The sequence below is a fragment of the Dinoponera quadriceps genome, unplaced genomic scaffold, assembly GCF_001313825.1.
Source record: "Dinoponera quadriceps isolate SergipeBrazil2010 unplaced genomic scaffold, ASM131382v1 scaffold1527, whole genome shotgun sequence".
Lineage (NCBI taxonomy): Eukaryota > Metazoa > Arthropoda > Insecta > Hymenoptera > Formicidae > Dinoponera > Dinoponera quadriceps.
The window spans coordinates 519,439-532,688 of record NW_014555734.1 but is presented as its reverse complement, the minus strand read 5'-3'; the positions used below and the strand labels follow the sequence as shown (position 1 = coordinate 532,688).

Below are 13,250 nucleotides of genomic sequence, written 5' to 3'. Positions count from 1 at the left end.
CTATTATTGATATATATATATATATCCAATCAAGGTTAAGTAAAATGATAAATTAATAATATATATATATATATATATATATATATATATATATGTGTATGTGTGTATGTTTGTATGTAAACATTTCAATTGCATTTTATTTATTAGCAACAACTTTTGCTAGAAAATGGAATGTTTAGTAAGTAATATTTGCTAACTTTATATTTCTGCGTTTCTCTCATCTAGAGAAATTTTTTAATAGCATATATATGTATATAGCAGTATATATGTATAACTTTTTAGAAATAATATCTTCATCCGAAGTGTCGCGTAATGGCAAGAAATAGTGCGGAAAGAAAATTGCTGACAATTAGTACAGAGAGTGTTATATTAAATTTATATGATCCTTAATATGCACCATATCATATTTGGTTTTGCGAGAATTTAAAGTTCAAATAATAATTAAAGCAGTAACGAACTTATACGCCTAAAACAACGTTGAAAAATAGAATTGTCGGGTAATAAAAAACAATCTAAGTTTTGACATTCTCCTACGGGAAGGAACGGGACGAGGAGAAGGAGGGGGAGAGCATGGCCGTAAGAGGGTCACGAACCGATACGGCAACTTGCAGCCCCCATCTATGTCCCCCATGCACTGACATATAAAGCTTCAGGAAAGCACTAACCTACATGCTCATTCGTACGGCAAATCATATTCAGTTCGCAAAATGAAAACCACCCGTGATGCCACACACTATTCGCATTCGTTTCCATCTCTTCTTCACTTCCTTCCTTCTTAGGCCGTAGCACACGATGGAGAGAATCGTCTTTCAGAGGAAATCTGCGAAGCCTTTAGAAATCTGAGAAGTTCCTTCTTTTTTTCTTCGTTTTTATCTCATTTCTTAAAAACTTCTTCTTATATTTAATAATTTTTAATGATTGTCTCAAATTTTTTCGAAATTTTAGAAAATCTCAATCTTTTTTAATAATAATAAGTATTTTGCGGAAATTTCAAGAATTTTCTCTCATTTACTTTAAATTTTATTTATATTATATTGTTTTTTATTTTTTAAACATATCATCATCATCTTATTTTCTTGAAAATTCTCACCGCTGTTATTGTTCCCTCGCATTGACGAGAAATAATATTATTCCATCTTATTCTGTAGAAGGGACATAATTAAATAGGAAAAAGATGGGCACAGAGTTAATTTACAACAAAAGCAAAACTCTAATTAAATAGTGCGGAATATGCTAAAGAGTCCGCAAACAAGAATCCTGCAAATATCACTTGTACCGAAATAGCGAGCCCATCGCAAAATTAATTAACGCATAATCCTTCTCAGCTTCATTAATATTTGTTTGCCTCTCGATATTTATTTTATTAATTGTAATTAATCAACGAGATGGTCGTTAACATAACACGGCGTACACGGGGATCGTATAAATTTGTTATTAAAATCAGATTTGTATTTTACGTGAAATTGAGCGCAATAGTACCATTAATTGTTGTTATTCGAGGAAAAACGTTTATGGCTAGATCAAATGTAGATCGATAGAATGGAGATAAATTGCGACTATACGATGAATTTAAGATCATTCATATTACAGATAAAATTAAAGCAGATGCCAATAACAACCAAATTCAGAACAGGATTGATTGATACAATGCTAAGTGGCAATTAAAATTGAATCAATCTTCTCGCGTCATTCATCGTCATGAATGAATAGTTCGATTTGCAAATGCGCTAATTGTGACGTGAGCGTAAACACAGCGATCTTGCAAATAATAAGTTAATAAAGTCGATTTTGTAAACACTAACAATCTATCAGATACGTATCGTTAAATCTTTCTGATTCGACGATTATCAAATTTTTCTACCGCGAGATATCGCATTCAATCTAAAACGAATCACAATCGAAAATATTTGATAAAGTGCACTCGCGATCGTGTTAAATAATTAATTTAGCTGAAATTTTCTCCAAGGAAAACTTATTGACTCCAAAGTGTTATTTAGGAAATCTATCGTTACTATTTGAATTGTTTCTCTCGTAGGACACTCTGTATAGATGATATCTATATTGAAAATCAATAATCGATAGGACGATTCGTCTTCATGGCGACCGTGTATAGCCTAAAACGATGGGAATGGTAGTAAACGGGCGGAGAGAGGGGAGAGGATGCGAATGGCGATGATCGCAGTTCTTCCAGCTTTGAGATCATTACGGGTGTGATTTGTGGCGCCATTAGAGAGGCGCAGTCGAAATGCGTTTCTGAAAAGCATTGTGAGGGGGGGGGGGAGGAGAGGTCAAAATTAATCGTCGGTGCCCGGTGCGAGGGGGCATAAATTCCGTCCTTCCTCGCCAACCTCTGCACTCACATGCGAATTTCCGCGCCGGAGAAAATTTTTCGCCGCCCGACCAAAACGACCGAAGTCAGCGTACCGAAAAGTTTTGCGACAGCCTCGACAAACAACGCGACGGCGTTTATTGCGGCTGATTTACCGGCGATTTTACATCGCGCGGCTTTATAAGAGCGCTCTCTGCGAACTCGTATGACGGAACCGTGAGCAGGAAATCGCCAGGACTCTCTTTGTTAATAAACGCGTCATTTTGTTAAAGTGACGATATCAAAATCATCTGTATATAGTATCCAGTCGTATTAAAATATCCAATGCAAGAGTTTGTGTCTGATAAGGTATTTATGTACGAACAGAATTACTATTCGATACGTCCGGATTCGGTTGTAACGCTCTACAGTCTTAATATTTTATTTTTTTTAATGTATGTTGAAAAAGAAATATCTAAATGTGATAAAATAAAGGTTTAAAAATATAATTTACATAATCATTTTATAAGTTATAAGTTAAGCTTTTATATAAAAATGAAGGAGAGATTCAAGAGAAGATTTAAATATCTAGTACTTTTTATGTAAATTTAGAGCGTATTAACGTGGATATAAAATGTGCATTTATTGTTATTTATTTTTGAAAATCGGCTATTTAACAACTGAACAAGATAAATTATTGATTATCTATTACTGGTTTTAATTACTGAGCGGAAGCAGCTTCCATGTAATAATGTCTTTATATATAGAACGTATTGCAATCTCGAACAAATCTGGGATAAATGTGATTTAAGTCAGACAGGGAATATGACGTCAGCATTTGAGATAATCTCGGTAAATCCAGGACGTCTAGCAGATTTGTAACTAGTAGGCCAGTGTTTAAACAAAACGAGAACGGAAATACTGAAATTTTCACGTACAAAATAAGTTCCTTTTATAAAACTAAAGACGCTGTCATTGATAAGATTATTATCTAATGTACAAAAAATCAATGATAATAATTTAAGAAAGGAGTTCTATGTAGACGACGAATTTTTTGCCCAACTCTGACATTTTTTAAATTTAAACTATTGGACTTATAAATATAAAATTTGGTAAATGTATTTAATTATATTTAAATAATACTTAAAAATGTTTATAAATGCTTATAATTAACAATTTAAACAAACCATTTCGAGTACCTTTTATTTCGTAACGGTCGATACGTTTGCTTCAGTTTATTTAAAATACAAAATTAAATAGATTTTAATCTACATGAATGTGGCTATCGTCTTCGAGATTAAAATCACCACGACGAAATTTTGCAAACCATTTCTTTACCATTCGAAGGGCTGAGACACGGTCCAAATTAACCTCTTGAATGTTTTTCGTTGCAGCGCTAACGGTTATTCCTTTCCAAAACTCGTAAAGCATCACATGTCGAAAATGCAACTTCTCCTTGTCCATCTTCAATGATTTTTTTCACGACTTAAATTTAACCGAACAAAACACTTCTGATGCTCAAATGACACTTATGACTGTTATCTTTCCAACGATATATAATATGCATACATAAACAACAACAGAGTCGTCATGCTACTTCACCAGTTCCATCTATATGAATCGGGCACGAACTTTTGCACTGATCTAATAAATTCGCGTTTATCAGTTCGAGATATTGCACACAGCGTTCATTGTTCGACTGTTTCTCGATACCACAAGGCCACAGAGAAAATGTAAAAGCATAACAAATATCATGTGAATTGACTGAGAAAAACAAGCTTTGCCACATGAAAATCAGCTCTTTTTTGTTTTCTCGACACGATAATGAAGGAATATTGAATCGAATAGTAACATGATGAAAAGATCCTTTATAACAATCGTCGATTCTGCGCAGTGGTTAGATGCTGATCAAGCTTTGAAACATATGCCGAAACTAAGTTTTCACCCACGTAATGTTTTAGTTTCTATATGGTGGTTTGCTAAGTGTATTGTGCATTTATCGTTTTTAAAAAAGGATGAAACTATAAATATTGACAAATATTTTCAAGAAATTGGAGTTGTGAAAAATACATATTGAACAGCTAACGTTATTAAATAAAAGAGGTATGTTATTGCTCTATGATAATGCTAGGTCGCATGTTGCAAAACAAACTGTGCTAAAAAAAATTACAGAATACAAATCCAAAGTTCTCACTCTCCTTATTCTTCTGATCTTTCTTCTACAAATTACTGTTTCCTTAAGCATCTAGATAGCTTTTTAAGTGAAAAAATATTCCAAACAGAAAATGATGCAAAAAGTGCGTTCAACAAATTTTTTACATCTCGCTCTTTCAGTTTCTACGTGAAAGGTATCAATGCGCTTGTATCACGTTGGGGGAAGTGTATTGAGGTGTAGATTATTTCGATCGACAAAATATAAAATGTGTCGGATACAAATTTTAATTAAAAATTAAAAAACGGCCATTTTATCTACAACTATACTTAATTTATGATTTTTATTTGTTTATTATTTTCTGGATTTTTCTTAAGATTTTTCTAAGATTTTTTTAACTTTGTAAAATATTTTGTTAGGATGGAAAGATCCTAACAAAATACTTTACAAAGTTAAAAGATTATCTCAAACACATGAAAATCTCCAAATAAGACATACGTAATATTTATATTAAGCAAACAACTCTCTTAAAAATCTATGTGGTCTATGTGGATTTAGGTCATTTAGAAAAAAATATCATTATTTTTGGATAGTTGAAAAATTGCAGTATATATCTAAGTTATAAAAGAAAGAAAAGGGAAGGAAGGAAATATGATCTGAGCAAAGTTTAGTTCTGAGTGACTTATTCTTCAATTTTCGAATAATATTTTCGTACGAAAAGGAAAAAAATATATGATATTTAGACAACATAATGTCTAAAAACGGGACATAAATAATTGGGTCTGTAAGCAAAACTTTTAAAAGTGTCTTTAAGACTTCTTTTAGATGTTTATGTCCCAATTTTAAATATTATGTTGTCTAAAATATATTTATATGTACTTTTTATTGTAGTGATAAAACAGTGAGCACCGTGGAATAAAATACAAAGACGTGCGTGCAAATTAACATGTAAGGTAGGCGAAATTTCGGCTACATCCAGCTTTTTTTTGCGACATCGTGCATCGTGCTTGTAACTTTAAGAAAGTATAGCGATGGAAGAATTGATTTAGTATTGTATGCCGCGTAAAATACCGACGGTGACCTCTTTTCGTGAAATCGATATACATACTTCGATACACACGTACGCGTTACCTAAGCTCACGTGCATCAACACATACACGCATGCATACCTACACATATCTATACCCATACACACAGACGTACGACCGTATATACCTCTCTAGTGCCCGATCCATTTTGCTCCCCTTCTCGTTGCTCCTTCTTTTCTTCCTTGAATTAAAATGTCGGTTGAAAGGGTTCTTCAACCTAGTATCACCGTCTATTGCACTTCGTCATTTTACGCTTAGAAGAATAAAATCAAGTTTTTATTACTGTAGATATTAGATTTACTTATGAGAAGTTTATTAAAAATGAAAGATGAAGGGACCGTTTTACTTCTTGTTTTTTGTGTGTGATTTTATTCTTCAAACTTTTTAAAATGTAGCAAAATTTAATTATTTTTAAAAAATTAAATTTTTCTTTAGCATATAATTTATTATTTTTAATTAAAAAGAATAACTTTTACATGTTAAAATTTTTATAGAAAAAATGTATATAAAATTAAAATTTTTTTATATAAATTGTTTTTCTTTATGCAATAGTTTTGTCGACAAGTTGTACGCAATACTTCTCTCAACATATATTATCTTTAAAATTTTATATAGTTAAAATAAATAATTTGTGTTTATATATATAATAAAATGTTATTAATATATTATCAGTCCGTTAATATCAATATGCGAATAACGTTTCTTTATACGCAAACATATAGTGATTTTATCGCGGAATGACGACAATTTTGGCGTTTTATCCGACTGTGGATTCAATCTCTCGAAACGAGCAAGTATTGAAATGACGTCGATGTCTAATCGCGTTCAGACGAGCGAGTCTCAACGCAGGGCGTCTGCACGAACCGCTTCGGTCTCCGGTAGTCTCGAATAACTCTTCCTGGTGGAGTTTCCTCTTGGTCATATTACATATTTCTCGTAGCGGTTTGCCGCGCGCTATTTGCAAAAAGAACAAAAAACGAAAACAACGTTAGATTCGGCAGTACCAAACACGATAATTTGGTAGCCGCTCTGAGCTGAAGTCCCGTAGATCTCCGAGACGCCGTCGGACGATCTCTCGGCTGTTTTCTGACCTCAAAATCCATGACCATGATTCATCCGTGATAAAACATGAGATATGATAGAGTGAAGGCCTTATTCTTGTGATCCCCGGTGAACGACTCTTACACGGAAAAATATTTTGCTAGCACAGCAGATTTCTTAGATAAGATAAATGTTCCAATTAATGACCAAGTAAATTCATCATGAAAATAAAACAATAAATGAATAATATAAATGTTAAGCTAAGTATACAAAATTGATTTCGTTGGAAAGTTTGAACATTTGGAATTTTTATCGTGTTATATTGTTTTTATTTATAGAAAGATTTTAGTTTATACAATAATATTTTCTTAGTAGTGGCTGAAATATTTAATGATAGTGAAGTATCATTTACTGGTCAGTTTCGTTTTATTCCAATTTGAATCTCAAATGACCTATGTATATCCCATCATTGACCGATGATGACTAAACGAACTATTATTGATTGACTATATTATCTGATAAATATTGTTAAAAACTGCATTTTCATCGATTGTAGTAATAAGTGCATCACTGAATGAGAGAATATATTTTGTAGCCCCGGAATAAACGATTAGTGGTAAATTGTCAAATATTCTCGTAAATCATAAAACATTATACGTAAAACTTTAAACGCGTATTTCTCGGAATCACGTTTTGCATTACTGCAGAAGTGATTAAAGAAAAACTCTTAAAGATATCGCTTTCTAATTTTGACAACTTGTAAAGTACATTATTTTGCATAGAATGTTATAGAATTAAGCTGGTATCAACAGTTGTTTCTTTTTTACTGCAAAGTAGTTTGAAAATTTCAGGCCAAATTTGATATTTTTTTCTTAGACGACAGACGTTTTATCATTTTTTTTTTATTTTTCTGATTGTAGTCCACTTTGTGCGGATAACAATTTTAAACATAAAAACACTTATTTCATTGGTTTCAGACTATCATAAGGCTCGGGAGGACTTCCGCAATAAGGTCATGTCATCGCGGCATGAGCAAATTAAACAGTATGAATTTCTTACTTAATATAATTAATTTCGTAAAACAAAAATTTTAAATGTTATCAAATATTGCAGATATATGATACGATAAGAACGGTCATCTATTTTTTTTTTACATTATCAGAATAAAAATCTCAAAGAAATGCCTTTTTTCCACATTATATTTATCACACAAAGTAGAAAGGACCCTTAAGATAAAATTTTCTTCCATATCATTTCGCAAAGGCAATTCATATAGACAATGAATATAACATACGTAATATAACATACAAATGAATGAATATAACATACGTAATATAACATACGTAATGTAACATAAAAATATAACATACAAAAGAAATCCTGGTAATGGTATCATCACAAGTTCTGTGTAACAAAGAACAGAAATTCCTGCCTAAACTATTACAAAACCACCTCCAAAAACTCTTATGCTTGCCACATGACATCATTCATACTTTTCTCCACATTGATGCCAAATTCTAATTTGATGATAATTGTGTAAATGTGATGGTATACGTGTAAGATGAAACGCAATTCATCAATGAATAAAACGCTCGTTCATTGTTATGCATTGTACATGAGTTTGCGTATATTCTAGACAAGCACGACGGTGATTTAATGTTAGCGCTGAAATACGTACACGGTTTCTGGATTTTAAATTAAGCAAGCACTTCAAGCAGTTCGTCTAGTTTGATAATTAACGCGATTTCTTTGTTGGCGTACGACAACTTCGTTTATCACTTGATTTGCAGTAATAACAAGATTATTGAGAACTAATCTGACGATCTATCTATGTAATCTCCTACTAATAAAACGTCGACAACCTTGACCTCTCCATTTAAGAAAACCTTTAGTTTCAGAAAAACAAGACCAAGCTCGACGAACAACTGATTGATCTAAATGTCTTGTAACATAACGCTGATTAAAACTTCCCTGTGGCAAGGCAACAATTTGAACTACCTACATTTCTATACGTTGTCTTCTTTGTATTTCGAAAATGCAAGCACTTTTGATAGATTCAACACAACTTCGGCTTTACTTCTTTAAAACTGGGACTACATTACATATTCGCTATTTATTTGTAACGAACACAAATTTTCCAATTACAGTTATGTACAAATTTGATGACAAATTAATTGATACGAATAACTGCGATTAACCTTTTTGTTTTTTAAACAAGTTTCACAAGCAATGTAGAAGATACATATGGAATTATTGCGAAATTATTACGAAATGCTGCGAACCTACATCACAAATAATACGAATACGCAGTACAGCTCAGGTTTTAGAGAAGTAAAACCGAAGAAGTATCGAATCTATCGAAAGTGCTTGTTTTTTCGAAACTCCAAGAAAATAACTTACAAAAGTGCAGACAGCTTAAATTACTGTCCTGCTGTAGAAAGATTTTAATCAACGTTATATTGCGTTATTTTGCAAGACATATGGATATAAGTATTAGTGACCAGACTATACAGGGTCCACCACCAAAATCCGGACAAAATGAACAATTTGTTTAAATACAATTTTATTCGTCAAAATGTAAAGATTACAAAAAAACTTTTTTGTATATCACTAATGGTATCCTTTTACAATAAAATTACAGTATGTAAACCACTTTTGCTTCGACGACTGCTTCGATCCTTGTCCTGAAGCGCTGACACGTTCTTTGCAATGCGTCCTTGTCCATATTGGCGAATGTAGCCTTGATAGCGCCCTGGATAGATGTCATGTTGAGATGTCTCGATTTGTTGGTCACTCGTTCAATGACGCTCGACACGTAATAATCCAACGGATGCAAATCTGGACTGTTCGGAGGACAGAATTCCTTGGATCAAAACATGTCCACATTATCCGACAGCCAGTTACGAACTAAGTGACTTGTGTGCACCGACGCGCCGTCCTGCTGGAAGACGTACGGCTTCCCAGCGGCCACGGTATCTATGGCTTCATTACTCTCGTCAAAACGTGTAAATAAACGCGCGAACGTCTGAGATGAGCTCTTGAGCCTTTGAGATAAAGATCAAATCTATCGAAAGTGCTTGTTTTTTCGAAATTCCAGGAAAATTACTACTACAAACATCTGACTTGTCCAAATGTCAACAACGACCTATTGTCGAAGTCAAATAAAGCGGGAAATTCAAATTTAAATTTGTCCGGATTTTGGTGACGAACCCTGTATGGAGACGACTGCATGAACCTGGATTAAGATTCTGAAATCGCGTACGTGTTCCAAGGCTAACAATAACCGTGAAATCACTGTGCTGCTCATTTAGAGTATGCACAAACTCATGTACAATGGGCTGTACAACAATAAATGAGCGTTTTATTCACTGAGCCGCGTTTCATTTTATATGGAAATGATCATCTTATTAGAGTTTAGCGCACTTGGAGAAAAATATGAATGACGTCACGTGTAAAACATAAGAGCTTCTGAAGGTAGCTTTGTAATAGTTTGGAGAGGAATTTTTGTTTTCCGTCGCATTCCGTCGAATTTGTGATAATACTACCACCCGAATTTACTTCTGTGCGTTATATTGACGAAACTTATTATCCGCATATATTGCCTTTGCGAAATGATATGGGAGGATACTTTATTTTAATGCAAGATAATACTCGTGCACATATTGCTCGACACTATATATTTCTTGTAAAAAAAAAACGATATTACTATGTTAGATCATCTGCCAGTAAATTTAAATCTAGCCAGTAAACCCAATCGCAAATTTGAAATCTCCTTGATCGTCGACTGAAAGATTTTCCCAGTCAGCTCCAAAATTTACAAGAATTGGGCGATGCTTTCCAATAAATCAAGGAATCAAGGAAATATGAAATTAGGCCAATAAGAGCCTGATGCGGTTGTTTGGTTCGAATAAATCATCATTATGTGGGAGGATAAATATGTTTGATAGTGTCAACGCACGCGCCGACTATTTTGTCAGACTTTTCTAACGTACGCGGAAAATCTTACTTCCACGTCAAACCGCGCGTGCGTTAGCAGTATCAAACCTATTTATTCTCCCATATAATGATGATTTATTCGCAAACAACCGCATCAGGCTCTTATTGGCCTATTTTTCATATTTCCTTGATTTATATCATGAAAGCCTATACATATTTAATTTGCTCTCTAATAAATCTGGCGTGAAATTTCGCAAGGCCTAATCCAACGATTTATTAACATGTGGGAGAGCTGTCAAAAAGTAATTCGTCGCAGAGGTGGTAATACCCATTTTTAAGACGCACGTATATATGTAAATGTGCACACGCATATACAACACAGCAGAGAGGGTTTGGAATCATTAAATATTACAAGAGTGACGAACCATGGAGTTCTTATCTCTGCTGTGACACACACACACACATACACACACGAAATGTAAATCCGACCGCATAATCTACTTATGGTATACCTTGAGTAATGCTAATACTGGCAACAGAATACAAGTTTTTAGAGACAAGAACTGAGAATGCACTTTAAATAGTTGTAACTCATTGGAAAAAATCGTAGTGTAGTCATTAAAAAAGCATTTTAAAGTATAAATGTTACATTTCATGATGAAATTAAAAAAATTTGGAGCAAAAATTTTGTTCTTCATGTGCACGCCGTCAAAGAACTTCAATCTTCAATTTTGTAAATTTTGTTTTAAATTAGCGTCGTTTGTAGCAAAATCTTTGCAGAATAATATGCTTTAAAGCATTCGGAAATTGAGACTTTAAGCTCTATAACATTTTTTTGCACATTGTTCTGTGACCATTTCTCGCAAAGATGTCTTCGAATAACTTTGAGTTTGATGTTTTCTAACATTGATTTTAAATGATACTTTAATTTTGTAGAAAAGTGTATCATTTATATTATACATTATATAACGTTGTATTATGTATTATATTACGTTAATATATTATGTTAATATGTTACTTTTTAACATATTTAACTCGTTAAGATAATACAAAAATTTCAATAGACCGTTATTTATAGCAAATGTTTTATGTATACGTTCCTGTAATGTAGTCAGCCAGAACAACTTAATGCTCACGTCGTATTTTTGTTTTCCATATCAGTTTATTTTTATAATCACAATATCCAAGATACGAAAGTAGCTTCGATCAGCTCGTCATTAAGAGTCGTGACAGATTGTCCTCAGGCTTTCGACTCTTTATATTCTGTCGGTTAGTCTCAATTGTCTTTTCATTGGTCAATTAAGAATCGGCGATAAGCGACTGAAGCAAAACGGCCGCCGTCGCGGATCCTAGCCGCTATTGTTGCTTGTGTCTTTATGGCTTTCGGTTCAACGCTGTTGCCACGGATATCGTATGTACGGCATTTCTCTGAGAGATACCGCGTAAGAGAAGGAACACCGCGCGTTCGAGTTTTCTCTCTATTGATTTATTCGTACATATGCATATGTACATGTCGTGCACGATGCTATAAATGCATAGGTTTTGTGTTACGTAACACATCCTTTCATTTAATCCTTTCATATGTTATCTCTAATATTATTGACATGTTATCTTTAATATTATTGATATTTCGAGGATTATACACGATTAATGATAATAATGCGACATTTATGGAAAAAGACTCCGAGAACATTTTTGACTGTTGAGCGTTTAAACGGAAAACCGCTTCTTATTTACATTCAAACTCGGTTAATAGTGAGAGACGTGACGGGGACAGAAGAGCACATCTCCAAAAACATTTCGTCTCCTCTTTCATTGCACACTGGAATTTTCCCGAATTCTCCGCCACTAATGGCATTGAAACTGGAGTCCCCGAACTGTCTGAAGATATTTCACAGTGATTCATGGTCGCATTCTGCAAGACCGGTAATATCCCCAATGTCGACAGGGAGGGATACGACAGCCATCTACGCTGATGTAAATCATCCACCTCCTTTTTCCCTTCATTCCTGCCGGGCGAAGGGTGAACAAAGTGGATGGGGAAGCCTAGAATGTCTCTCTTACCGAAAAATAATTCCGGCGAACCGGCTTTTCCATTAAAAAGTTTGATTCGCGGATTCGTAGTCGGCATACCTATCTTCACCGGAAAGGAACTTTGTCGTTCTTCTCGATGGGGGGATGCGATGGGAAAAAGATAGAGCGTGAAGGGTATAAGAGAAGTGGAGAATAGAAATGGGCCGACACCGCGGCGATCTGCGATCGCTATTCTCGGCAAATCAGCAAATCGGCAGACCGTGCACAACGTCGTACGTTCGTTGATTGGATGTTGGAAATGTAGGCAAGCGATTCCTATTTTTTTAAGAAAACCGTTTTTAGCGACGGGGACCCATTTCAATTTCCATTTTCAAGGCAACGTCAACAAAATTGTCGTATCTAGGGCTTCGAAAACCTAACAGTGATTGTCAAGAAATCTCTTCATCCATAACGAATGACAGTTTGGTGCGGTTTTTAAGCTGGCGGCGTCATTGGACCGTATTTTTGAAAAACGAAGCCACCGTTTCAGTGAATGGGCTGCGTTACCGTACGATACTGATCGACTTTTTTGGCCTAAAGTGGATAATTTGGATCTGGACGATGTTTATTTTCAACAGGACAACGCAATGTGCCACATAAATAACGAAACAATCGCATTATTGAGTAAAAAGTTTCCTGGATGCTCAATTTC

The 13,250-nt window shown here is 34.2% G+C and overlaps 1 protein-coding gene across 1 annotated transcript in view; it reads left to right on the top strand.

Annotated features, from left to right (window-relative positions):
* LOC106745265 overlaps positions 1–13,250 on the top strand; it is a 41,190-nt gene that overhangs the window by 992 nt on the left and 26,948 nt on the right. The gene's annotated exons all lie outside the window — the stretch shown is intronic.